The sequence below is a fragment of the Hyla sarda genome, unplaced genomic scaffold (genome assembly GCF_029499605.1).
Source record: "Hyla sarda isolate aHylSar1 unplaced genomic scaffold, aHylSar1.hap1 scaffold_1406, whole genome shotgun sequence".
Classification (NCBI taxonomy): domain Eukaryota; kingdom Metazoa; phylum Chordata; class Amphibia; order Anura; family Hylidae; genus Hyla; species Hyla sarda.
In genome coordinates, this window is record NW_026608036.1 from 61,467 (window position 1) to 77,446 (window position 15,980).

At 45.1% G+C, this 15,980-nt stretch overlaps 5 non-coding genes across 5 annotated transcripts; all 5 read left to right on the forward strand.

Moving 5' to 3' along the window:
* The first annotated feature begins 181 nt into the window (after positions 1-181).
* Positions 182-372, forward strand: LOC130306842 (U2 spliceosomal RNA). The gene has a single exon (XR_008856131.1). It is a non-coding gene; the product is annotated as a U2 spliceosomal RNA (small nuclear RNA).
* Positions 373-2,477: 2,105 nt separating this feature from the next.
* On the forward strand, positions 2,478-2,668 carry LOC130306843 (U2 spliceosomal RNA). Its single transcript, XR_008856132.1, has one exon. It is a non-coding gene; the product is annotated as a U2 spliceosomal RNA (small nuclear RNA).
* Positions 2,669-4,762: 2,094 nt separating this feature from the next.
* Positions 4,763-4,953, forward strand: LOC130306844 (U2 spliceosomal RNA). Its single transcript, XR_008856133.1, has one exon. It is a non-coding gene; the product is annotated as a U2 spliceosomal RNA (small nuclear RNA).
* Positions 4,954-7,045: 2,092 nt separating this feature from the next.
* Positions 7,046-7,236, forward strand: LOC130306845 (U2 spliceosomal RNA). The gene has a single exon (XR_008856134.1). It is a non-coding gene; the product is annotated as a U2 spliceosomal RNA (small nuclear RNA).
* Positions 7,237-9,339: 2,103 nt separating this feature from the next.
* On the forward strand, positions 9,340-9,530 carry LOC130306846 (U2 spliceosomal RNA). The gene has a single exon (XR_008856135.1). It is a non-coding gene; the product is annotated as a U2 spliceosomal RNA (small nuclear RNA).
* The last annotated feature ends 6,450 nt before the right edge of the window (positions 9,531-15,980 follow it).

The window sequence follows — 15,980 nt, forward strand, 5'->3', positions numbered from 1 at the left end:
AATGGGCCCCTGTCTTGCTGCTTAGCAATAATGGTATGGGTTTAGGTTCTGCTGTGTGTACTGGTGGTTGACTGCCCCCCAGCCCAGAGTGTGCATGGAAAATTGTCTGGCAGCCTCCCTGACAGCAAGCAGTGATAGTGCCCATGAAGGGCACCTTGTTGGGCCCGCCCCTTTCACGGTTATCGCTTCTCGGCCTTTTGGCTAAGATCAAGTGTAGTATCTGTTCTTATCAGTTTAATATCTGATACGTCCCCTATCTGGGGACCATATATTAAATGGATTTTTGAGAACGGGGGCCGATTTCGAAGCTTGCTTCCGTCGCCCTATGCATTGACCCGATATGGCAGTATCTTCGGGTACAGTGCACCACCCCCTTACAGGGTTAAAAAGAAAGATTCCTACTTTCATTGCTACCTGCTTGCTGGCTAGCCAGCTAGCCAGCCCTGTGGGCCTTGCTGCTGCTGCAGCCAAAAAACAAAAGGTGGTGCTGCTGCTGCTGCTTCTGCTGCTTCTGCTTCTGCTTGTGTCTGGCCGCTGTTGGAGCGTCCAGGCACAGGACTTCTGCTGCTGCTGACTAAATGGCCTCCTTAATTGGATCATTTGAGTAGCCAGCACACCTGTGCAGGTAGGGCATGACATGATAGGCAGCTGCCTTGATAGCGGGTGGGTGCTGAATGTTCCTAATTGACAAAATAAGATTAATGCTTATGAAGAAATATAAAATCTCATCCCTTCCCCAATATCGCGCCACACCCCTACCCCTTAATTCCCTGGTTGAACTTGATGGACATATGTCTTTTTTCGACCGTACTAACTATGTAACTATGTAACATAACATGGGGGGGGGGGGGGGTCTCCTGGCTGTTCACACAGGTGTGTCATTGCTGTACATTGACCATGCATTGCTTCTGTGGTATTGCAAAGGCAAAGACAAATGCTTCCAGCCATCCATTGCACTAATGGATTGGTCATCAGCTGGCTGTCTATGTCCCGCATCAATATAGACCAAAGTACAGAGGGTTAGGCTATGCTATTGTGCACCTACCTGATGCATCAGAAGGTGCGAGGCCCTTGCTAAATTCTGTGCACAGACTTTGAGATCTATACTTTAGACTGTATCTAAACCTGCTCCAACATGGACTGACATTCTGGCCTACTTTCAGCCGATGCGACTTGTCTGTCGCTGAACAGTCGCTTTTTATGTATTCAGCACCTATGTATAATGTTGTAAAAATGCTCTAGAAGCTAAAGTCGCAGAAATGTCACACATATTTGGCCTGCAACTTTCTGTGCGACAAATTCAGACAGGAAAAATCTGTATAAATCCTTAGAAAATTATCCCCCAGTGTCTCCATCTGCTGGCGGTATTGAATAAGCATTGCTGCACTGATGGGGTATGCATTAGACGAAAAAAAAGAAGAAAAAGAAGAATAATACGCCCAGAAAAGAGGCGAAAAGGAGAAAAACGTAAAAAAACGTGAAAAAAAAGTAAGAGGAAGAGAAGGGAAAAAAAGGTGGAAATGGGTTTAAAAGTGATTTCGGCGGAGAAATATATATATATATATATATATATATATATATATATATACATATATATATATATACGCGCACACACACACATATATATAAACGTATTCTCCGTTGAGATATTGCAGCCGCTGCTGTGTCCAGGCCCAGGAGCCTTAGCAGTGTGCTGTGATGTCACTCAATACCACTGACATCACTAGGTGTAAACAACATCTCTCCTTTGCTGTGTATGTGTCTATGGAGCTGTTTGGTGATGTCGTCTATTATGGCCTTCATAGAAGCAACAGGAGATTGTTGCATCCATCTAGAACCCTCAGAACTACAGTGCTATGATGTCACTCACTTCCACAGGCCTTGCAGAGTGTAAACAACAACAACCCAGCTTTGTTGTGTATGTAACCATAGGGATTTGTGATGTCACCTAGAACCTTCACAGCAGCGACAGCTTTATGAGGAGCATCAGCACTGCTCTGCCTGAGCAGAACCATCACCGCCATAGGTTGTCAAATAACCCGGGTTTAACCCACACAGGTAAGTCCAATGGGGTGCAGGCATGTCCTCTATGCTTACAGCTTCCCGTGGGTGTTGGTTTGATACCGTTTGGGGACAGCCAAGGAGGCATCTGCAGGCAACAAAGGTAGGTGTGTGCTTGTGTGTGTGTTTCCTATGCAGATCCTAAGCCCAGTGTCACATGCAAGTAGGAGGAGTAAGAAGGGTTCCTGGCAAATCCGGGTTATGGATTGCATTTAAAAAGGCCCCGTGGGAGTGCAATGGGCCCCTGTCTTGCTGCTTAGCAATAATGGTATGGGTTTAGGTTCTGCTGTGTGTACTGGTGGTTGACTGCCCCCCAGCCCAGAGTGTGCATGGAAAATTGTCTGGCAGCCTCCCTGACAGCAAGCAGTGATAGTGCCCATGAAGGGCACCTTGTTGGGCCCGCCCCTTTCACGGTTATCGCTTCTCGGCCTTTTGGCTAAGATCAAGTGTAGTATCTGTTCTTATCAGTTTAATATCTGATACGTCCCCTATCTGGGGACCATATATTAAATGGATTTTTGAGAACGGGGGCCGATTTCGAAGCTTGCTTCCGTCGCCCTATGCATTGACCCGATATGGCAGTATCTTCGGGTACAGTGCACCACCCCCTTACAGGGTTAAAAAGAAAGATTCCTACTTTCATTGCTACCTGCTTGCTGGCTAGCCAGCTAGCCAGCCCTGTGGGCCTTGCTGCTGCTGCAGCCAAAAAACAAAAGGTGGTGCTGCTGCTGCTTCTGCTGCTTCTGCTTCTGCTTGTGTCTGGCCGCTGTTGGAGCGTCCAGGCACAGGACTTCTGCTGCTGCTGACTAAATGGCCTCCTTAATTGGATCATTTGAGTAGCCAGCACACCTGTGCAGGTAGGGCATGACATGATAGGCAGCTGCCTTGATAGCGGGTGGGTGCTGAATGTTCCTAATTGACAAAATAAGATTAATGCTTATGAAGAAATATAAAATCTCATCCCTTCCCCAATATCGCGCCACACCCCTACCCCTTAATTCCCTGGTTGAACTTGATGGACATATGTCTTTTTTCGACCGTACTAACTATGTAACTATGTAACATAACATGGGGGGGGGGGGGGGGGTCTCCTGGCTGTTCACACAGGTGTGTCATTGCTGTACATTGACCATGCATTGCTTCTGTGGTATTGCAAAGGCAAAGACAAATGCTTCCAGCCATCCATTGCACTAATGGATTGGTCATCAGCTGGCTGTCTATGTCCCGCATCAATATAGACCAAAGTACAGAGGGTTAGGCTATGCTATTGTGCACCTACCTGATGCATCAGAAGGTGCGAGGCCCTTGCTAAATTCTGTGCACAGACTTTGAGATCTATACTTTAGACTGTATCTAAACCTGCTCCAACATGGACTGACATTCTGGCCTACTTTCAGCCGATGCGACTTGTCTGTCGCTGAACAGTCGCTTTTTATGTATTCAGCACCTATGTATAATGTTGTAAAAATGCTCTAGAAGCTAAAGTCGCAGAAATGTCACACATATTTGGCCTGCAACTTTCTGTGCGACAAATTCAGACAGGAAAAATCAGTATAAATCCTTAGAAAATTATCCCCCAGTGTCTCCATCTGCTGGCGGTATTGAATAAGCATTGCTGCACTGATGGGGTATGCATTAGACGAAAAAAAAGAAGAAAAAGAAGAATAATACGCCCAGAAAAGAGGCGAAAAGGAGAAAAACGTAAAAAAACTTGAAAAAAAAGTAAGAGGAAGAGAAGGGAAAAAAAGGTGGAAATGGGTTTAAAAGTGATTTCGGCGGAGAAATATATATATATATATATATATATATATATATATATATATATATACGCGCACACACACACATATATATAAACGTATTCTCCGTTGAGATATTGCAGCCGCTGCTGTGTCCAGGCCCAGGAGCCTTAGCACTGTGCTGTGATGTCACTCAATACCACTGACATCACTAGGTGTAAACAACATCTCTCCTTTGCTGTGTATGTGACTATGGAGCTGTTTGGTGATGTCGTCTATTATGGCCTTCATAGAAGCAACAGGAGATTGTTGCATCCATCTAGAACCCTCAGAACTACAGTGCTATGATGTCACTCACTTCCACAGGCCTTGCAGAGTGTAAACAACAACAACCCAGCTTTGTTGTGTATGTAACCATAGGGATTTGTGATGTCACCTAGAACCTTCACAGCAGCGACAGCTTTATGAGGAGCATCAGCACTGCTCTGCCTGAGCAGAACCATCACCGCCATAGGTTGTCAAATAACCCGGGTTTAACCCACACAGGTAAGTCCAATGGGGTGCAGGCATGTCCTCTATGCTTACAGCTTCCCGTGGGTGTTGGTTTGATACCGTTTGGGGACAGCCAAGGAGGCATCTGCAGGCAACAAAGGTAGGTGTGTGCTTGTGTGTGTGTTTCCTATGCAGATCCTAAGCCCAGTGTCACATGCAAGTAGGAGGAGTAAGAAGGGTTCCTGGCAAATCCGGGTTATGGATTGCATTTAAAAAGGCCCCGTGGGAGTGCAATGGGCCCCTGTCTTGCTGCTTAGCAATAATGGTATGGGTTTAGGTTCTGCTGTGTGTACTGGTGGTTGACTGCCCCCCAGCCCAGAGTGTGCATGGAAAATTGTCTGGCAGCCTCCCTGACAGCAAGCAGTGATAGTGCCCATGAAGGGCACCTTGTTGGGCCCGCCCCTTTCACGGTTATCGCTTCTCGGCCTTTTGGCTAAGATCAAGTGTAGTATCTGTTCTTATCAGTTTAATATCTGATACGTCCCCTATCTGGGGACCATATATTAAATGGATTTTTGAGAACGGGGGCCGATTTCGAAGCTTGCTTCCGTCGCCCTATGCATTGACCCGATATGGCAGTATCTTCGGGTACAGTGCACCACCCCCTTACAGGGTTAAAAAGAAAGATTCCTACTTTCATTGCTACCTGCTTGCTGGCTAGCCAGCTAGCCAGCCCTGTGGGCCTTGCTGCTGCTGCAGCCAAAAAACAAAAGGTGGTGCTGCTGCTGCTTCTGCTGCTTCTGCTTCTGCTTGTGTCTGGCCGCTGTTGGAGCGTCCAGGCACAGGACTTCTGCTGCTGCTGACTAAATGGCCTCCTTAATTGGATCATTTGAGTAGCCAGCACACCTGTGCAGGTAGGGCATGACATGATAGGCAGCTGCCTTGATAGCGGGTGGGTGCTGAATGTTCCTAATTGACAAAATAAGATTAATGCTTATGAAGAAATATAAAATCTCATCCCTTCCCCAATATCGCGCCACACCCCTACCCCTTAATTCCCTGGTTGAACTTGATGGACATATGTCTTTTTTCGACCGTACTAACTATGTAACTATGTAACATAACATGGGGGGGGGGGGGTCTCCTGGCTGTTCACACAGGTGTGTCATTGCTGTACATTGACCATGCATTGCTTCTGTGGTATTGCAAAGGCAAAGACAAATGCTTCCAGCCATCCATTGCACTAATGGATTGGTCATCAGCTGGCTGTCTATGTCCCGCATCAATATAGACCAAAGTACAGAGGGTTAGGCTATGCTATTGTGCACCTACCTGATGCATCAGAAGGTGCGAGGCCCTTGCTAAATTCTGTGCACAGACTTTGAGATCTATACTTTAGACTGTATCTAAACCTGCTCCAACATGGACTGACATTCTGGCCTACTTTCAGCCGATGCGACTTGTCTGTCGCTGAACAGTCGCTTTTTATGTATTCAGCACCTATGTATAATGTTGTAAAAATGCTCTAGAAGCTAAAGTCGCAGAAATGTCACACATATTTGGCCTGCAACTTTCTGTGCGACAAATTCAGACAGGAAAAATCAGTATAAATCCTTAGAAAATTATCCCCCAGTGTCTCCATCTGCTGGCGGTATTGAATAAGCATTGCTGCACTGATGGGGTATGCATTAGACGAAAAAAAAGAAGAAAAAGAAGAATAATACGCCCAGAAAAGAGGCGAAAAGGAGAAAAACGTAAAAAAACGTGAAAAAAAAGTAAGAGGAAGAGAAGGGAAAAAAAGGTGGAAATGGGTTTAAAAGTGATTTCGGCGGAGAAATATATATATATATATATATATATATATATATATATATATATATATACGCGCACACACACACATATATATAAACGTATTCTCCGTTGAGATATTGCAGCCGCTGCTGTGTCCAGGCCCAGGAGCCTTAGCACTGTGCTGTGATGTCACTCAATACCACTGACATCACTAGGTGTAAACAACATCTCTCCTTTGCTGTGTATGTGACTATGGAGCTGTTTGGTGATGTCGTCTATTATGGCCTTCATAGAAGCAACAGGAGATTGTTGCATCCATCTAGAACCCTCAGAACTACAGTGCTATGATGTCACTCACTTCCACAGGCCTTGCAGAGTGTAAACAACAACAACCCAGCTTTGTTGTGTATGTAACCATAGGGATTTGTGATGTCACCTAGAACCTTCACAGCAGCGACAGCTTTATGAGGAGCATCAGCACTGCTCTGCCTGAGCAGAACCATCACCGCCATAGGTTGTCAAATAACCCGGGTTTAACCCACACAGGTAAGTCCAATGGGGTGCAGGCATGTCCTCTATGCTTACAGCTTCCCGTGGGTGTTGGTTTGATACCGTTTGGGGACAGCCAAGGAGGCATCTGCAGGCAACAAAGGTAGGTGTGTGCTTGTGTGTGTGTTTCCTATGCAGATCCTAAGCCCAGTGTCACATGCAAGTAGGAGGAGTAAGAAGGGTTCCTGGCAAATCCGGGTTATGGATTGCATTTAAAAAGGCCCCGTGGGAGTGCAATGGGCCCCTGTCTTGCTGCTTAGCAATAATGGTATGGGTTTAGGTTCTGCTGTGTGTACTGGTGGTTGACTGCCCCCCAGCCCAGAGTGTGCATGGAAAATTGTCTGGCAGCCTCCCTGACAGCAAGCAGTGATAGTGCCCATGAAGGGCACCTTGTTGGGCCCGCCCCTTTCACGGTTATCGCTTCTCGGCCTTTTGGCTAAGATCAAGTGTAGTATCTGTTCTTATCAGTTTAATATCTGATACGTCCCCTATCTGGGGACCATATATTAAATGGATTTTTGAGAACGGGGGCCGATTTCGAAGCTTGCTTCCGTCGCCCTATGCATTGACCCGATATGGCAGTATCTTCGGGTACAGTGCACCACCCCCTTACAGGGTTAAAAAGAAAGATTCCTACTTTCATTGCTACCTGCTTGCTGGCTAGCCAGCTAGCCAGCCCTGTGGGCCTTGCTGCTGCTGCAGCCAAAAAACAAAAGGTGGTGCTGCTGCTGCTGCTTCTGCTGCTTCTGCTTCTGCTTGTGTCTGGCCGCTGTTGGAGCGTCCAGGCACAGGACTTCTGCTGCTGCTGACTAAATGGCCTCCTTAATTGGATCATTTGAGTAGCCAGCACACCTGTGCAGGTAGGGCATGACATGATAGGCAGCTGCCTTGATAGCGGGTGGGTGCTGAATGTTCCTAATTGACAAAATAAGATTAATGCTTATGAAGAAATATAAAATCTCATCCCTTCCCCAATATCGCGCCACACCCCTACCCCTTAATTCCCTGGTTGAACTTGATGGACATATGTCTTTTTTCGACCGTACTAACTATGTAACTATGTAACATAACATGGGGGGGGGGGGGGGTCTCCTGGCTGTTCACACAGGTGTGTCATTGCTGTACATTGACCATGCATTGCTTCTGTGGTATTGCAAAGGCAAAGACAAATGCTTCCAGCCATCCATTGCACTAATGGATTGGTCATCAGCTGGCTGTCTATGTCCCGCATCAATATAGACCAAAGTACAGAGGGTTAGGCTATGCTATTGTGCACCTACCTGATGCATCAGAAGGTGCGAGGCCCTTGCTAAATTCTGTGCACAGACTTTGAGATCTATACTTTAGACTGTATCTAAACCTGCTCCAACATGGACTGACATTCTGGCCTACTTTCAGCCGATGCGACTTGTCTGTCGCTGAACAGTCGCTTTTTATGTATTCAGCACCTATGTATAATGTTGTAAAAATGCTCTAGAAGCTAAAGTCGCAGAAATGTCACACATATTTGGCCTGCAACTTTCTGTGCGACAAATTCAGACAGGAAAAATCTGTATAAATCCTTAGAAAATTATCCCCCAGTGTCTCCATCTGCTGGCGGTATTGAATAAGCATTGCTGCACTGATGGGGTATGCATTAGACGAAAAAAAAGAAGAAAAAGAAGAATAATACGCCCAGAAAAGAGGCGAAAAGGAGAAAAACGTAAAAAAACGTGAAAAAAAAGTAAGAGGAAGAGAAGGGAAAAAAAGGTGGAAATGGGTTTAAAAGTGATTTCGGCGGAGAAATATATATATATATATATATATATATATATATATATACATATATATATATATACGCGCACACACACACATATATATAAACGTATTCTCCGTTGAGATATTGCAGCCGCTGCTGTGTCCAGGCCCAGGAGCCTTAGCACTGTGCTGTGATGTCACTCAATACCACTGACATCACTAGGTGTAAACAACATCTCTCCTTTGCTGTGTATGTGACTATGGAGCTGTTTGGTGATGTCGTCTATTATGGCCTTCATAGAAGCAACAGGAGATTGTTGCATCCATCTAGAACCCTCAGAACTACAGTGCTATGATGTCACTCACTTCCACAGGCCTTGCAGAGTGTAAACAACAACAACCCAGCTTTGTTGTGTATGTAACCATAGGGATTTGTGATGTCACCTAGAACCTTCACAGCAGCGACAGCTTTATGAGGAGCATCAGCACTGCTCTGCCTGAGCAGAACCATCACCGCCATAGGTTGTCAAATAACCCGGGTTTAACCCACACAGGTAAGTCCAATGGGGTGCAGGCATGTCCTCTATGCTTACAGCTTCCCGTGGGTGTTGGTTTGATACCGTTTGGGGACAGCCAAGGAGGCATCTGCAGGCAACAAAGGTAGGTGTGTGCTTGTGTGTGTGTTTCCTATGCAGATCCTAAGCCCAGTGTCACATGCAAGTAGGAGGAGTAAGAAGGGTTCCTGGCAAATCCGGGTTATGGATTGCATTTAAAAAGGCCCCGTGGGAGTGCAATGGGCCCCTGTCTTGCTGCTTAGCAATAATGGTATGGGTTTAGGTTCTGCTGTGTGTACTGGTGGTTGACTGCCCCCCAGCCCAGAGTGTGCATGGAAAATTGTCTGGCAGCCTCCCTGACAGCAAGCAGTGATAGTGCCCATGAAGGGCACCTTGTTGGGCCCGCCCCTTTCACGGTTATCGCTTCTCGGCCTTTTGGCTAAGATCAAGTGTAGTATCTGTTCTTATCAGTTTAATATCTGATACGTCCCCTATCTGGGGACCATATATTAAATGGATTTTTGAGAACGGGGGCCGATTTCGAAGCTTGCTTCCGTCGCCCTATGCATTGACCCGATATGGCAGTATCTTCGGGTACAGTGCACCACCCCCTTACAGGGTTAAAAAGAAAGATTCCTACTTTCATTGCTACCTGCTTGCTGGCTAGCCAGCTAGCCAGCCCTGTGGGCCTTGCTGCTGCTGCAGCCAAAAAACAAAAGGTGGTGCTGCTGCTGCTTCTGCTGCTTCTGCTTCTGCTTGTGTCTGGCCGCTGTTGGAGCGTCCAGGCACAGGACTTCTGCTGCTGCTGACTAAATGGCCTCCTTAATTGGATCATTTGAGTAGCCAGCACACCTGTGCAGGTAGGGCATGACATGATAGGCAGCTGCCTTGATAGCGGGTGGGTGCTGAATGTTCCTAATTGACAAAATAAGATTAATGCTTATGAAGAAATATAAAATCTCATCCCTTCCCTAATATCGCGCCACACCCCTACCCCTTAATTCCCTGGTTGAACTTGATGGACATATGTCTTTTTTCGACCGTACTAACTATGTAACTATGTAACATAACATGGGGGGGGGGGGGGGGGTCTCCTGGCTGTTCACACAGGTGTGTCATTGCTGTACATTGACCATGCATTGCTTCTGTGGTATTGCAAAGGCAAAGACAAATGCTTCCAGCCATCCATTGCACTAATGGATTGGTCATCAGCTGGCTGTCTATGTCCCGCATCAATATAGACCAAAGTACAGAGGGTTAGGCTATGCTATTGTGCACCTACCTGATGCATCAGAAGGTGCGAGGCCCTTGCTAAATTCTGTGCACAGACTTTGAGATCTATACTTTAGACTGTATCTAAACCTGCTCCAACATGGACTGACATTCTGGCCTACTTTCAGCCGATGCGACTTGTCTGTCGCTGAACAGTCGCTTTTTATGTATTCAGCACCTATGTATAATGTTGTAAAAATGCTCTAGAAGCTAAAGTCGCAGAAATGTCACACATATTTGGCCTGCAACTTTCTGTGCGACAAATTCAGACAGGAAAAATCAGTATAAATCCTTAGAAAATTATCCCCCAGTGTCTCCATCTGCTGGCGGTATTGAATAAGCATTGCTGCACTGATGGGGTATGCATTAGACGAAAAAAAAGAAGAAAAAGAAGAATAATACGCCCAGAAAAGAGGCGAAAAGGAGAAAAACGTAAAAAAACGTGAAAAAAAAGTAAGAGGAAGAGAAGGGAAAAAAAGGTGGAAATGGGTTTAAAAGTGATTTCGGCGGAGAAATATATATATATATATATATATAGTAGAATAAAGTGTCCCGCAGCACTCCAGTAGTGATCAAAATAGGTTTATTACCTCAAGGTAAGATACAACGTTTCGACCGTCACCACGGTCTTTTTCAAGCATAAGCAAGTGACACACTCCTCCCATATTTATATGGGGTACAATATCAAAAGGTGATTGTGTTCAATAAAGAAAAAACATATATTACAGTGGATACTGTGACAATTGTTAAGAAGAAGAACATAATGATACATGAAGAAAATGCATACTTTTGACAAGACAGTGTAATTAGTGCTGTACAGTATATACAATCTGACATATATCGCATCATGTGTAAGTGACAATTAGTGTACAGGTGTGTGGACATTAAAAGGTAATCAGGGTAACATGCCACGAGGTCAAACACTCACCCATCTGTGGTAATGGCGGCCATTCCCTGACGCCGTGTGTGCACACGGCTCTAGGGAATTCCGCAGACCTGCCGGAGTACAGCCAATCGCAAGGGGGCGTCGCGCGTTGCTAAGCAACGACTGTAGCTCGCGGTCCGCGCACACTCACTGTGCTTCCGGATGCCGCGGGCGCCATGACACTTCAGTGAAAGAAGTGTCCTGTTTGGCGCATGCGTATAGATGTGTGCAGTTGTCAATGAAGCTATGTGTAGTGCGGGCAAGATACCCGCACTTGATCTGTCAATACATATATAATATAATCATGTGGATAAATGTATGTAAATGACTACGGAAGATGAGAAATGTGTATTGGTGTGGTGAAAGCAGGAGTGTATGTGGAAAATAATAGGTGTGTGAGTGAGTAACGGGAGATGGATGTGCATGAATGAATGGATCCTAAGTGTATAAGGAAAAGATGGGGAATTGCAAATAAATGAGAAAAAGAAAGAATAAGAATGTAAAAGGTGTACGGGTATGCATATGTAGGTGTGAGGGTGGTGGCAAGGTGTGGCTGTGAAAGCAGGTTGTGTGGAGCAACTGTATGGTATATAGTATATACATAGGAGCATGATTTTGTACATGCACGTATGTATACACATGTATCACTGTATAGCTGTGTTTGTCAGTTGATCTGGCTCACATAAAGGTGTGTATAGAGGAAAAATACAAAAACGTAGATGAGAGCAATTTCATTCTTGGTTGGCTGCACTCGGGTGGTAAGGGTCTAGAACTGGTAGAATGATCAGATAGATGATGGTCAGTGGTGTTTGATCGACGTGTCCCCTGATCATCTGCATAAAAACAAAGCAAGAATAATTAGCATGTTGAAAGAAGAACACGGTATATAATTGATCATTTAGGATTCATATACAGTGAATGATGAGTTGGTATACTGCTCAGTGTGTGTGTCACAATTTATATATACAATCAAGTTCAACTGGCAGGTCAAGTCATCGGGATAATTTGTAGATACCTGTGGTTACAGTGAAGTCTACGTTAAGTCCATGGGGGCGCAATGTGCCCAACTCATGGATCCAACGTAGTTCGCACCTTTTGAGTATGCTAACTCGGTCGCCGCCTTTTTTAGATATGGGAACATGATCTAGCAAGGTAAATCTGAGGTCATTTTCATGATGTCCAAATTCCGTAAAGTGTTTAGCTACGGGTAGGTCCAGGCGCTTCTTACGGATTGAGTACCTGTGTTGGTTGAACCTCGTTCGGAACTCCAATGTGGTTTCGCCTACATATAGCAGTTGGCAAGGGCATGTGAGAACATACACCACAAATTCAGATACACAGGTCAGGTACCATCTTATCCTGTATTGTCTGTTCGTGGTAGGATGTTTAAAATGTGGGCCCTTGTCCATGCGGGTGCAGTTAATGCAGTTCCGACATGGGTAGCTGCCTTTATTTTGTACAGTGAGGTATCTTTGTTGGCCCCCTAAACTTGTAGAGACATCTGTTTTCACAAGTTTGTCTCTCAAGTTCGGGGGGCGCCGGTAAGCCATAATGGGGTTGTTTTGGAATTCCTCTACCTGTGGAAAACTGTCTCGGAGAATATGCCAGTGTCGTTTGATAATTCTGGCAATTGTTGTGGATCTGTCACAATATGTTGACACAAAACTAATGCGTTTGTTGGATTGGGCTACTTTTGTCTGGTGCAATAGTGACTGTCGTCTGAGAGTAAGTGTCTCCTGTTTACTCCTCTCAACCAATGATTTGGGATATCCCCTCTGTATGAAATTCTTGGCCATTTTGTCGAGTGCAGGTTCTACCCTTTCGTCAAGGCTAACTATCCGTCGTGCTCTGAGCATCTGGCTTTTGGGTAGGGATCTAACCATGGGGCGAGGATGGTGACTGTTGTAGCGTAGCATGGAGTTGCTATCAGTGGGCTTGGTGTAAAGGTCAGTATGTAGTTTACCATTTTGTGAGATGACTAATGTGTCTAAGAACTGGACTGATTCTGTAGAATGAGTAAGAGTGAATTTTATGTGGTCATTTATGTTGTTGAGGAATGTCAAAAATTCGTGTAGTTGAATGGCCGTGCCTGTCCAGACGAGGAAGATATCATCTATGTATCGCCACCATGCCAGTACGTGACTGGCATGGTGGGACACATAGACAGACCCCTCCTCGATCTCTGTCATGACCAAATTGGCGTAGCTGGGCGCCACGTTGGTCCCCATAGCAGTCCCAGCTGTTTGTAGGTAAAATTTGTCATTGAATAGAAAGTAATTGCATTGTAGGACTAGTTCAAGAAGTTGGATAATGAATGAAGTTTGCACAGGAGAAAAATCTGAAGAGATCGTTCTGCGAATGGTCTGAATGCCTAGCTCGTGTGGGATTGAGGTGTATAGACTGGTGACATCTAGGGATGCCAATATACTGTTCTTTGGAAGTGTGACTTGTTCGATTTTTTTGAGGAAGTCCGAGGTGTCTTGGATGTAAGATTTGGCCCTGTGTACATAAGGACGCAGTATTTGGTCCAAAAATACGGATATATGGCTCGTGAGTGAGTCTCTCCCGGAGACAATTGGTCTCCCGGGAGGGTTCACCAAATCTTTATGTACCTTGGGCAGGAAATATATCATGGGTGTTGAAGGACACAGGACAGTCAAAAAATTAAAGAGAGGGCGGTCAATGATCTCCATAGTCAGGGCATCTACCAAAACTATATTAATCTTTCTTTGTATGTCAAATTTAGGGTCTTTGTTCAGTAATGTATATGTAGAGGCATCCCCCAATTGTCTCATAGCCTCAGCAATGTATTTTGAGCGGTCCATGATCACAACCGATCCCCCTTTGTCAGCGGGTTTTATGATCAGGCTGTGATCATGGACCAAATCATTGATTGCTCTCAATTGTTTCTGTGAAATGTTGTGAGCTGCACTAACACTTCCAGAGGTGCGCAGTTTGTCAGTATCATTTTTAACAAGAGTACAAAATGTATCGATGGCAGGTACGTGTACCTGTGGAGAAAAATTACTGGGCACACTAATGTCATAGTTACAGGCACGAAATTGTACATTATTAATATTGGTGTCAACATTAGACGAACTAGAATTGTTCATAAACCACATTTTAAGTTTCAATTTTCTGAAAAACTGAATAAAGTCCAATTCAAGCTGAAACCAATTAGTATGGTTAATAGGACAAAAGTTCAAGCCCCTAGCAAGTAATAAACATTGTGAATCAGATAAAGGGGTAGAAGATATATTTACCACTATTTTTTTGGTGGTTTGGTCTTCAACTGTGTCGTCCTCACGCCCCGGCTTCTGGTTCTTGAGGGATCGTTTCCATTTATGACCTCCCCTTCTGGTGGGTCGCTGGTATGAGTCTGGCGTGCCCCTAAAAAATCCTGGGGGGCAGTAGGTGAACTGGATGCTGGTTCAGTAGGACGAGCGTTCTGGCGTGAGGTCCCCGGTTGGTCCTTCAAACGTCTTGTCCTCCTGGTGTTGGTGGACAAGTCGCCCCAATTGTATATGCGGCCATTTTGGTAGTCTTGCACATCACGGTACCATTTGTGACGTTTGATGTTTTCTTGTTCTGTTTTGAGTTTTGCCAAGAAGGAAGATTGTTTGGAACATAATTTAGTGTAATCATCGCTAGACAGTATTGTTTCCAAGGTAGATTCCAGTGTCTTTACTTTGTCACTTGTAGCAGCAATGTCTCTTTGAAGAAATTCAATGTTCAAAATAATCACGTCGGCAGCGTATTTGTTAGCTATATGTTCAAACTTGGTGCGGAAATCCTTGTCCCCTTTGTATGCGTTGTCCGGTGGGACCACCCGCATACCTCTGGGGATCCGCTGGGACTTGTAGTACTCACTTAATGTAGAGAGGTGAAGTTTTAAAGATAATAGTCTCTTAGTCTCTGTTTCGTATTGCCTCTGGAGATCCAGGGCTGAGGGAGCATGTAGGAAAGAAGCGTCCTCATCCACAGCTCCAATGATCCTGCCGATCTCACTCTCAGTATAAGCAAATACCTGAGGCTCTGGAGAGGCATGTGAAGAAGTTGAGTGTTCCATCCTTGTCCTTTGGAGAGGAGTCCAGATGGATATGGGGTGCAGGCTCCAAGACCCCTTCGATATATCCAGATAGCAAGGAGGAGCAGCACACCAGGAATGCAAAGGTGTAGCGGGTGCAAGCGGGCCCAATCGCAGCCCGGGTCACTGGCAGCAGCAGTGTAGTATAGTAGAATAAAGTGTCCCGCAGCACTCCAGTAGTGATCAAAATAGGTTTATTACCTCAAGGTAAGATACAACGTTTCGACCGTCACCACGGTCTTTTTCAAGCATAAGCAAGTGACACACTCCTCCCATATTTATATGGGGTACAATATCAAAAGGTGATTGTGTTCAATAAAGAAAAAACATATATTACAGTGGATACTGTGACAATTGTTAAGAAAAAGAACATAATGATACATGAAGAAAATGCATACTTTTGACAAGACAGTGTAATTAGTGCTGTACAGTATATACAATCTGACATATATCGCATCATGTGTAAGTGACAATTAGTGTACAGGTGTGTGGACATTAAAAGGTAATCAGGGTAACATGCCACGAGGTCAAACACTCACCCATCTGAGTATGCTAACTCGGTCGCCGCCTTTTTTAGATATGGGAACATGATCTAGCAAGGTAAATCTGAGGTCATTTTCATGATGTCCAAATTCCGTAAAGTGTTTAGCTACGGGTAGGTCCAGGCGCTTCTTACGGATTGAGTACCTGTGTTGGTTGAACCTCGTTCGGAACTCCAATGTGGTTTCGCCTACATATAGCAGTTGGCAAGGGCATGTGAGAACATACACCACAAA